Source organism: Danio aesculapii, chromosome 5 (genome assembly GCF_903798145.1).
Source record: "Danio aesculapii chromosome 5, fDanAes4.1, whole genome shotgun sequence".
Taxonomy (NCBI): Eukaryota; Metazoa; Chordata; class Actinopteri; order Cypriniformes; family Danionidae; genus Danio; species Danio aesculapii.
In genome coordinates this window covers 65,414,747-65,425,564 of record NC_079439.1, presented here as the reverse complement: position 1 = coordinate 65,425,564, position 10,818 = coordinate 65,414,747, and positions in this window count along the sequence as shown.

Genomic DNA, 10,818 nt, shown 5'->3' with positions numbered 1-10,818 from the left:
CTAAAAATACTGAGGAAGACCATCAGCTTTCTGACTTTGCCCCAAGTTAATATTAATTTGTGGATGGTTGAATTAAGATGTATTAAGACCAATAGGTGGACTTTTGTGTGTTCTGTCATTGGACATCTTTGGCCTTTCATTACTCTCCAAAACCAGCATCTTGTGAATGTGAAGGCGAGATTTAAAGACCCCTGGCTGAGGTAAAGACAAAACGCAAAGCTCTTGGGTTTGCACTAGTCAAACAGGGTTTGTTAGACCATCAGGAGCAAAAGCACGTCCTATCTGAGACAAATCTGTAATATTTCCCTGTGACGATGAAGACAAAAGAGATGCATTTTAAAAGATTTTTCTATTTTTGTACAAAGTGTAATTTTGTTTTTCTCTATGTCATTGTTTCATCATTTGTACATTGTAAACATTGTTGGTGTAAATATTCATTTGAAAGAGGAGCTTCAATCCTGTTCCTCTGCTGTTTGGTGCCCTCATCCAAGAGCTGAGGATGGCTCAATTGTTGTTTTTTACAAGGCAATTGGAGGGTGTATTGTGTATTGTCCTCTATTATATAATGTCTGTTCAAAGGACTATTAAATTTCAGATTGTAAAAAAGCCTGCGATGCTATCTTCAGAAAACATCAGACAACTATTCGATAGGCATGAAGAAAAGATCACGTTTAAGAACACTTTACAATAAGGTTGTATTAGTTCATGCGTCTACTAACATGAACAAACAATGAACAATACAGTTATTACAGAATTTGCTCATGTTAGTTACTCATTGTTAGTTTCTTGTTAAAGAGCCCATATTATGGGTTTTTGAAAATGCCCTTCCATGTAGTGTGTAACACAGCTCTAAGTGAAGTGAAATATCCAGCTAAGGCTTAAATCTGTAAGTGTACAGTGTTTAAAACTATTGATTCATCTATAAAAGAGTCGACTCATAGTGCTTCAAACGAGTCGCCTTGATAACGAGTCATTAGGTGTTTCGCGATGACGCAGCCACGAAACACAAGCCTCGCCAGTAGTTACGCGCGCAAACCAGGGAGATTTGAAACCTGCGGCCCCGCCCACTAACACAGAAAAAACACTAGACACACACACAGACGCCGCCGGTCCAATGAAGTCACGCTGTGCTCAGATGGATAATATTGACAGTCTCTACCCAAAGATGAGTTGTTAACCTGGTACAGTACACGCGGTTACTCTTTATATTCTCTTATCACATGTAAGCCACGTTAAAAACGCGACGCGTGCCGCTTTGTTTACGGATTTAACGTTAAAGGCTTTTGTGAGCTCGCGTTCCACTGCCGTTTGTCGTTGCTATGGCGATCGATCGTAAGCTAGGAGACAGGAGACTCGTGTCACTTTCCCTAGTTCTTCTGAGGAGCGTTGTGTGTGTGTGTGTGAGAGAGAGAGAGAGAGAGAGAGAGAGACTCGCGTCGCTTTCCCTAGTTTTTCTGAGGAGCGTTGTGTGTGTGTGTGTGTGTGTGTGAGAGAGAGAGAGAGAGAGAGAGAGAGAGAGAGACTCGCGTCGCTTTCCCTAGTTCTTCTGAGGAGCGTTGTGTGTGTGTGTGTGTGTGAGAGAGAGAGAGAGAGAGAGACTCGCGTCGCTTTCCCTAGTTCTTCTGAGGAGCGTTGTGTGTGTGTGTGAGAGAGAGAGAGGGAGAGGGAGAGGGAGAGAGAGAGACTCGCGTCGATCTCCCCAGTTCTTCTGAGGAGGGTTGTGTGTGTGTGTGTGAAAAAAGCCTTACACTATGAAGCGTGTATGCACTGTGACTACTTTTATATAGTTGATTACCAGCTGGGCATTTCACTCTGTCTCGTGCTGAAGCCTGTCACTGTCGACCAATCGCAGCAGGCTGTCATCGGTCCAATCAGCGCAGATTAGCTTCGCGCTGAGGAGGGGGTTGGGAACAAATGAATCGCTGAACGATTCATATGGGAGTCGTTGGGATAATTAGGTAAAAATAAATGCAGATTATAAGACCATCAAAGTGTTTTATGACCTTGCATGCATATTAGACTGTTGTTGGAGACCCTTACAACCTAAATATGACCCTATTTCATGTATAATATGGGCTCTTTAATTCTTAACTATTGTTAAGAAACACGAATATAGATGTTAAAAATGCATTAGTAAATGTTAAACTATGATTAATAAATGCTGTAGAAGTATCGTTCATACTTAGTTCATGTTAATAAATACATGAACTAATAAAACCTTATTGTAAAGCATAGGGGGGGTGGCGCAGTAGGTAGTGCTGTCACCTCACAGCAAGAAGGTCGCTCCGGTTTCCCTCACAGTCCAAAGACTGGTACAGGTGAATTGGGTTGGCTAAATTGTCCATAGTGTATGAGTGTGTGTGGATGTTTCCCAGAGATGGGTTGCAGCTGGAAGGGCATCCGCTGTGTAAAAACGTGCTGGATAAGTTGGCGGTTCATTCCGCTGTGGCGACCCTGGATTAATAAAGGGACTAAGCCGAATAGAAAATGAATGAATGTAAAGCATAGGTCTTAAACTCAATTCCTGGAGGGCCGCAGCTCTGCAGAGTTTTGCTCCAACCCTGATTAAACAGCTGATCCACACAGCTGACTCTTTTGAACACCTCGATTATTGGGATCAGCTGTGTTTGATCAGGGTTCGAGCAAAACTCTGCAGAGCTGCGGCCCTCCAGGAATTGAGTTTAAGACCTACAGTTGAAGTAAGAACTATTAGCCCCCCTTTTTATTTTTTCCCCCATTTATGTTTAACAGAGAGAAGATTATTTCAACACATTTCTAATCATAATAGTTTTAATAACTCATTTCTAATAATTCTAATTTATTTTATCTTTGCCATGATGACAGTTAATAATATTTGACTAGATATTTTTCAAGACACTTCTATACAGCTTAAACATTAGACAGCTTAGACATTTAAAGGCTTAACTAGGTTAATTAGGTTAACTAGACAGGGTAATTAGGCAAGTTATTGTATAACGATGGTTTGTTCTGTAGACTATCGAAAGACTATATAGCTTAAAGGGGCTAATAATTTTGACCTTAAAATGGCTTTAAAAAAATTAACCTCCTAGGGTTTGAGTGGCCACATACGTGTACTGCACATTTTAGCTCTTAAGTAGCTATTTAAAATACTTTGAATGTTTTATATTTTGTTACAGACATACAGTGTCATCCTGCAACTGTTTTGCAGCATATGAAATATCCCAAACACTATTTTTAACTGTCCAAAATTTTTGTTTTTACTCTCTTGATAGTCAAAGCAAGTAAAAAAAAAATCTTTGTTAAATATGCATTAAAAAGAATTTAGGAAAAAGTGTTTTATGTAAATTCGGACCACGAGTCCACATATATGGACATCATTTTTCAAAAGATGATACTTAGTTTTTATTCTAACTAGGTTCTAATAAACCCAAATAGTAAAAGAGAAATAAAAATGCATGTAAAAAACACCTTGGGCCTTAAGAGGTTACAAAACTACTTTTATTCTAGCCGAAATAAAACAAAAAAGGGTAATTTGGGTAATATTTAAAACAGAAAAACAAATTCAAAGGGGGGGCTAATAATTCTGACTTCAACTGTCTGTTGTAAAGTGTCACCAAGATCATATATAAGATATCAGAGCCAAATAAATACAAATATAAAATAGGATTAATATTCTCATTAATAAGAATATTGCTGCATCAGAATGTCTGCATACAATAGATCAAAGCTAAAACATGAAAATAAAATAGATAAAATTCAATTGAAGTCTTTGTAAATGTACGTTCTTATAAAAAATAATAACACGATGCTTAAACAAAAAAAAAGGCAAATATTTGACACAAAAAGAATAGAATCAAGAGACCTGAAATGTCTCATTTAGCAAAAACATATTTGAATTTTTGGTAAGTCTTTCATAAGTGAATTCATTTTCTTCCCAACTGAATTCATTGATTTGATAGAACAATATTTGCTCATCAGTAATAAATTAAAATGCGGCATGGTGGCTCAGTGGTTGACACTGTCGCCCCCCAGCAAGAAGGTTGCTGGTTCAAGTCCCAGCTGGGCCAGTTGGCATTTCTGTGTGGAGTTTGCATGGCGTGGGTTACCTCCGGGTGCTCCGGTTCCCCCCACAGTCCAAAGACATGGACTATAGGTGAATTGAATGAACTAAACTGGCCGTAGTGTATGAGTGTGTGAATGAGTGTGTATGGGTGTTTTCCCAGTACTGGGTTGCAGCTGGAAGGGCATCCGCTGTACAAAACATATGCTGAAATAGCTGGCGGTTCATTTTGCTGTGGTGACCTTTGAAATAGAGACTAAGCCAAAGGAAAATGAATGAATAATAAATAAAAAACAAACACATTACAGTAAATTATACAGTATATTAATGGGAGAAAAGTCTTTAACAGTATATAAAAGGGAGAGGCCACCAAATAAAGAAGATTAAACCCTCATTTACTCACCCTTCCTTTCCTCCATATTCAGAAATAAAGGTACAAAATCTGTTGCTGGGGTGGTACCTCTTTAAAAGGTACACTTTTGTACTATACATGTGAAAATTAGTACATTTACAGTACACTTTTGTACCTTTAATGTACTGTGGGGTACACATTTGTACTTCTTAGGTATTAAAGGTGCAGTAGGTGATTGTCTTCAGAAACATTTTTTGTTGTGCTGGTTGAAAGTCTCTTCACATTCCAATAGTAATGATTAAAGTAAATGATCTAAATGTATTTATATGTATGTTTATATTCTGGGTAAGGCATAAATCAAAAAATGTTCATCCAATTATAAATTGTCAGGCCAATAATTCTGGTAAGTAGCCCAAACTGTCTGTCAACAAATGTAGATTTGAACCGTGCAACCATTCATGCGAATCCGCCCATGCATGTTCATGCGGCCTACGGTCACATACATGGACACGAGTTACATCTCTAAAAACAAATACTGAATCAAAACTTTTTAAAATCCTGAATCAATAATGGAGTTACTTTTGCAGGCTGGAGGAATGACGACACCATGGTTGAAGTACTTCTTTTAGACAGGTAATGTTATGTTTCAAAAGTATTTTAGTCACGCAAAGCTGATGTAGATTGTGTTGTTACAAACGTGTTATATGCACAGAAGTGTTGTTCAGCCACAGAAATCTTCCGGTGAACGGTTGCTGTGACTATTGTTAACTTCATAAGGGACCTTTTGCAGCAGCAGTTCCCAACAGGTCCTGGCCCACAAGGGGGCCTCAGCAAGTTCTGTGGGAGGGTTGTGTCATATTTAAAAACATTTTTAGCAGTCGACAATTAGGAGAACGATCATGTTTCCTTAGATTATTTTATCCTTTGGCTGATCAAAAAAAAAATGAACAAATTTGTATTTCTTCCTCCTTAAGACCAAGTTTCACTGATTTGCCTTCAGCAGCTAATAGTAATGACCCAAGCATACTGGACCCACGTGAGGAAGCTCCAAACATTATGGGTGGCAGCGCTAGCAACACTGGAAATACCAAGATAGTCACCTGTCCGGAACTATGGTTTTATTCCATTTTCTCTGACTGTGCATTATCTGCACCAAAGTTCTTGCCAACAAATGCATGAGCAGCAGCACTGCCAGCAGCAATCCTCACACTGATTGATAAAGCATAACAAATAACATGCATGTATTAAATTGTAATAGCCTAAATTATTTTTTCCCCTTATACATCAGTGTGAATACTGATATTTTTGTTATTGAATTCATGCCTATTTAAAGGCCAAAGGCTTACGTTTTTCAATTACAAATGGCCTAATGATGTTTTGCTTTTATATTTTACATTAGGCTATTTGTGCATAAACATCTAGATATAGTAATTAACATACTGCTTGTTTGAAAACAACATTTTTGTCATCATTACTGCAATCTTATATGATCGATAATATCAATAAACGTGGAGGGAGGCCTTTCAATATTTTAAAAGGGGGTCTCAGGCAAAAAAAAGGTTGGGAACCACTGTTTTACAGCATCGATAATGTCGATTTTTATTTAATTCAATAACAAAACAGAAGTAAATAGCGCTATTCCGCCTAGCTGTAGTTGGTTTTATATTCACATTGGTTCATTTTTGAACAATGACAACCTGTGATGCGCTCCCTATATTGTTTACCTTGCTACTCTGAATATTCGCTCTGAAATAGCATGTAAGCATGGCTTAGTAATAAGTGTAACTCCAGGCCAACCACTAAGCATACAGTAGTTGCTTTAGGACAAAGTGCATGAGACGGATGAGAGTGATGACAAGTTTTGCTTGCTAACTACTTGCTAATTACATAACTGAAAGTGTGCTAGATATAACACAGTTATTCATTTAGAATTGTAGTATTATAAATTACTATAAAAGTTTCTAACTGGCGAATGACATGGTCCAGTGCAGGGATGGGCAAACTCTATCCTGGAGGGCCAGTGTCCCTGCATAGTTTTGCACCAACCCTAATCAAACACACCTGCTTGTAGCTTTCTAGTGATCTTGAAGACACTAATTAGGGTGTTCAGGTGTGTTTGATTAGTGTTGAAGCAAAACTCTGCAGGGACACCGGCCCTCGAGGATCAAGTTTGCCCATGCCTGGTCTAGTGGGTCTCTGTCACCTTTAATGTACACGCTCACGATTTCAGGAGGCATGGCTTTGGACGACAAGGGAGGGATTGTATTTGAAAGATACTATGCTAACCAGTGAGCATTTTGACAGATTACCTACTGCTCATTTAATATGTTCCTTCAAGGACCTGTTAGGAAAAAATATATACCTTTTGAAAAGGTATTGCCTCAGTGACAGATTTTGCACAGTTATTTTTGAGAGTAACTGATAGCTGACTTCCATAGTATGTTTTTCTTACTATAGAAGTCAACAGGTTCCATCAGCTGCATGGCAATCAGCATTCTTCAAAATATCTTATTTTTGTGTGTGACTGAGTAGATTTTAATTTTGAGGTGACTCTACCTTTTATTTTAGCTGGAATAGGGGATTTTAATCAAGGTTGAGCCAACAAATCTGCAATTAAATCTGGTAATTAATAACAATTTACATTTTTTTGGGGTGAACTACCCCTTCGACCAGATAGGTAACAGGTGCTTATGTTATGCATATTCATTTTCCTTCGGCTTAGTCTCTGGTTTATCAGAGGTCGCCACAGCAGAATGAACTGCCAACTATTCCGTCATATGTTTTACACAGTGGATGCCCTTACAGCCACAACCCAGTACTGAACAACACCCACACATGTACTCATACACTATGCCCAATTTAGTTCATCCAATTTACCTATAGCACATGTCTTTGGACTTTGGGGGAAAACGGAGTACCCGGAGGAAACCCACGTCAGCATGGAGAGAACATGCAAACTCCACACAGAAATGCTAGCTGACCTAGCCGGGACTCAGTCCAGCGACCTTGCTACTGTGAGGCGACAGTGCTAACCACTGAGTCACCGTGCCGCTGTTATATATATATATATATATATATATATATATATATATATGCACTGCAATTTCAGATGTTTTACTGAATTGTTATCTCTGCACTGAATAGACAAAGTGAAGAGTAAATAAGTGGGTTCACTTGTCCAGCGTTGCAGCTAGAATGTATCTTCCTTTAAGAAAAACCTCAAACTTCACAAATGAGACAGGAGGGTTGTCATCACCTGGAAAGAAAACTAAAAATCAGTTCTCCATCAACACACTCTCCTTATTTGCATTTAGAGAGGACACATTTATCCAAATTATGCACCACACACCATCCTGCCATCTGGCACCACAACAACAGTCGAAATTTAAATAATAAAAACATCCAACAATGATAAGCAAAGTTGATATCATATTTTAGAAGCACGAAGACTGACGAGAAAACTGCCACATACCTATTAGAGTTCTCAGACATTGACGATGCAGAATGGATAACTGATGCAGACAATGGATAAATAATGTCATTAGATTTAATGTTTAGTAATATGTATATAAAATGTCTGTTTTATCCAAGTTTTAGGAGCAACACATAATAACTTGACTTCTAGTTGATCATTCAGTATCAGAAGTAGCTTATATGAAAGGCAAAGACCTCTAGAGTACGCTTATTTTACCAATATAAAATATGATCATGCCTTGATTAGGACAGTAAGGTCTGACTTTGCTTAGACAAAAGTCTTGTCATTTAACAGAAATAATGTACAGTATAGAATATAAAGCCATGGTGCAGTGGGAAAAAATTATATTGTGTATGACTCCCATGAGCTTGGAGGACTACATCTATACATCTCTGCAATGACTCAAATAATGTATTAATAAAGTCATCTGGAATGGCAAAGAAAGCGTTCTTGCAGGACTCCCAGAGTTCAAGATTCTTTGTATTCATCTTCAATGCCTCCTCCTTCATCTTACCCCAGACATGCTCAATAATGTTCATGTTTGGAGACTGGGCTGGCCAGTCCTGGAGCACCTTGACCTTCTTTGATTTCAGGAACTTTGATGTGGAGGCTGAAGTATGAGAAGGAGCGCTCTCCTGCTGAAGAATTTGCCCTCTTCTGTGGTTTAATGTAATAGGCAGCACACTTGATACTTCAGGCTGTAGATGTTGCCAACCTCTCTGCAGATCTCTCGCACGCCCTTATACTGAATGTAACCCCAAATCATGACTTTTCCTTCACCAAACTTGACTGATTTCTGTGAGAATCTTGGGTTCATACTGGTTCCAATAGGTCTTCTGCAGTATTTGTGATGTTTGAGATGCAGTTCAACAGATGATTCAGCAGGAAAATCTACCTTCTGATACATTTCCAAATGATTAACTAGAAGTCAAGTTATTATTTGTTGCTGTTACAACTGGGATCGACGACAAGACTTGTGTGAGGTAGTGTTTATGTTATTATTTTTCCAAATAATTTACTCCAAGTTTATCTCTCACAGATTTGATTTTTCTTCATGAATCAGTTTGTCTTTCAGCTTCAGAACGCCAAAAGTAAAAAGGCAGTTTCGACAATTTAGAGGACTTCTTTTCAGGATTCTAAGGAGGAAAGCCCTAAATGTGAGATATAAACTCAGAATATTAAGAAAAAAATCTAATATAAAAAGTCTAAATCTCTTGTTTTCTTTTTAGATTGAAATAAAGCACAAAATACAATTAGTTGTTTTTTCGGCTACAGAATAACAAACGTAAACAAAGACAATTTCGACTTTTTAATGAACAATTGTTTTAATAAAAGTCTAAATCTTCTTTTCTTATTTTAAAATGAAATACACCCTTAATTATTTTGAAATTACCCCTTATTTTAGATCTAAATAAACCCGTTTTCTTTTTTTCGGATAGCATGCACAAACACAACCAATCAACAGAAACTGGCTTGAAAGATTCATCCTAGTCTGTACTTAACCCACAACCCCCTCTTCCCAAAAGGTATGAGGTAAAACTCTCTTTGTAGTGAACAAAAAGAGAGTTTTTGTAGTAAACGAGAGTCGTTTAAAATATATTAGAATGTGTTTTTGTTCTTGTTGAGTCTTCTCTATCACGTTCAAGGTTGACCCCTTGTGGACAAACCAAGCAGTGCATAAACAATTCAAAGAATATTCATTCTGTTTAGCCCCTTTATGCATCAGGGGTCACACCACAGCAGAATGAACTGCCAACCTATCCAGCAAATGTTTTACACAGCGGATGCCCTTCCAGCTGCCATCCAGTACTGGGAAACATTCATACAAACTCATTCACACACATACATACACTTCTGCCAATTTAATTCACCTATAGCGCATGTTTTTGGACTGTGGGGGAAACCAGAGCAAACCCACGCCAACACGAGGAGAACATGCACACTCCACACCGAAATGCCAACTGGTCCAGCTGGGACTCGAACCAGCAACCTTCCTGCTGTGAGGCGATCGTGCTACCCACTGCACCACCATGTCGCACAATTCAAAGCACATAGGCACTACAGACAACTTAGCCTTCCCAATTCACCTGTACCGCAGGTCTTTGGACTGTGGGGGAAACCGGAGGACCAGGAGGAAACCCACGCGAACGCAGGGAGAACATGCAAACTCCACACAGAAATGCCAACTGACCCAGCCGAGGCTCGAACCAGCAACATTCTTGCTGTAAGGCGACAGCACTATCTACTGCGTGTGAAAAATAAGAGTAGTTTGGAGAAAATTGTAAACCTAGGAGGAAAAATAACAAGGAGAAAACAGATGGCCATGGCTCAGTTATACCATAGACAAGTTTTGAGTAAAGCTCAGAGTATTCTGTCAGATGATTCCCATCCTATGCACCACAAGTTTTATCTTCTCTCTTCTGGTATTCGATACAGAACTCCTATTAGTAAAACAAATCGGTTTAAACTTTCATTCATCCCCTCAGCTGTAAAGTTTTTAAATTTAGGGTAGAATTTGTATTGTACAACGTGCTTTTGTGTATTATGTGTGACATGCTTGCATGCTGCAAACAAATTGCCTTCGGGAAATGAATAAAGACTGACTGACCAGGCCCGTAGCCAGCCTGGTGAAAGGGGTGGTTCTTCTTTGCAGTTATACGCCTCATTTTCAATTCAAATATGAGGTTTAAATACTGTGTTTTATAGACATCTTAAGCACTATTTCTAGCTGGATTAGCTTGTCTGATGGTCATCACAACCACACTTTCTGGTGAACCAAAAATATTACCTAAAGATTTAGAATTAATAAATAAGGAAATAAAATAAATAAAATTTAAAACAGAAAAAAACTGCAGCCATTCATTAAGGAAATAACAAACTTGCCAGCACTTTCCCCGGTCAGAATTTGGCCATTTAAATAATAATCAATTAAAACATATGTGTATAAAA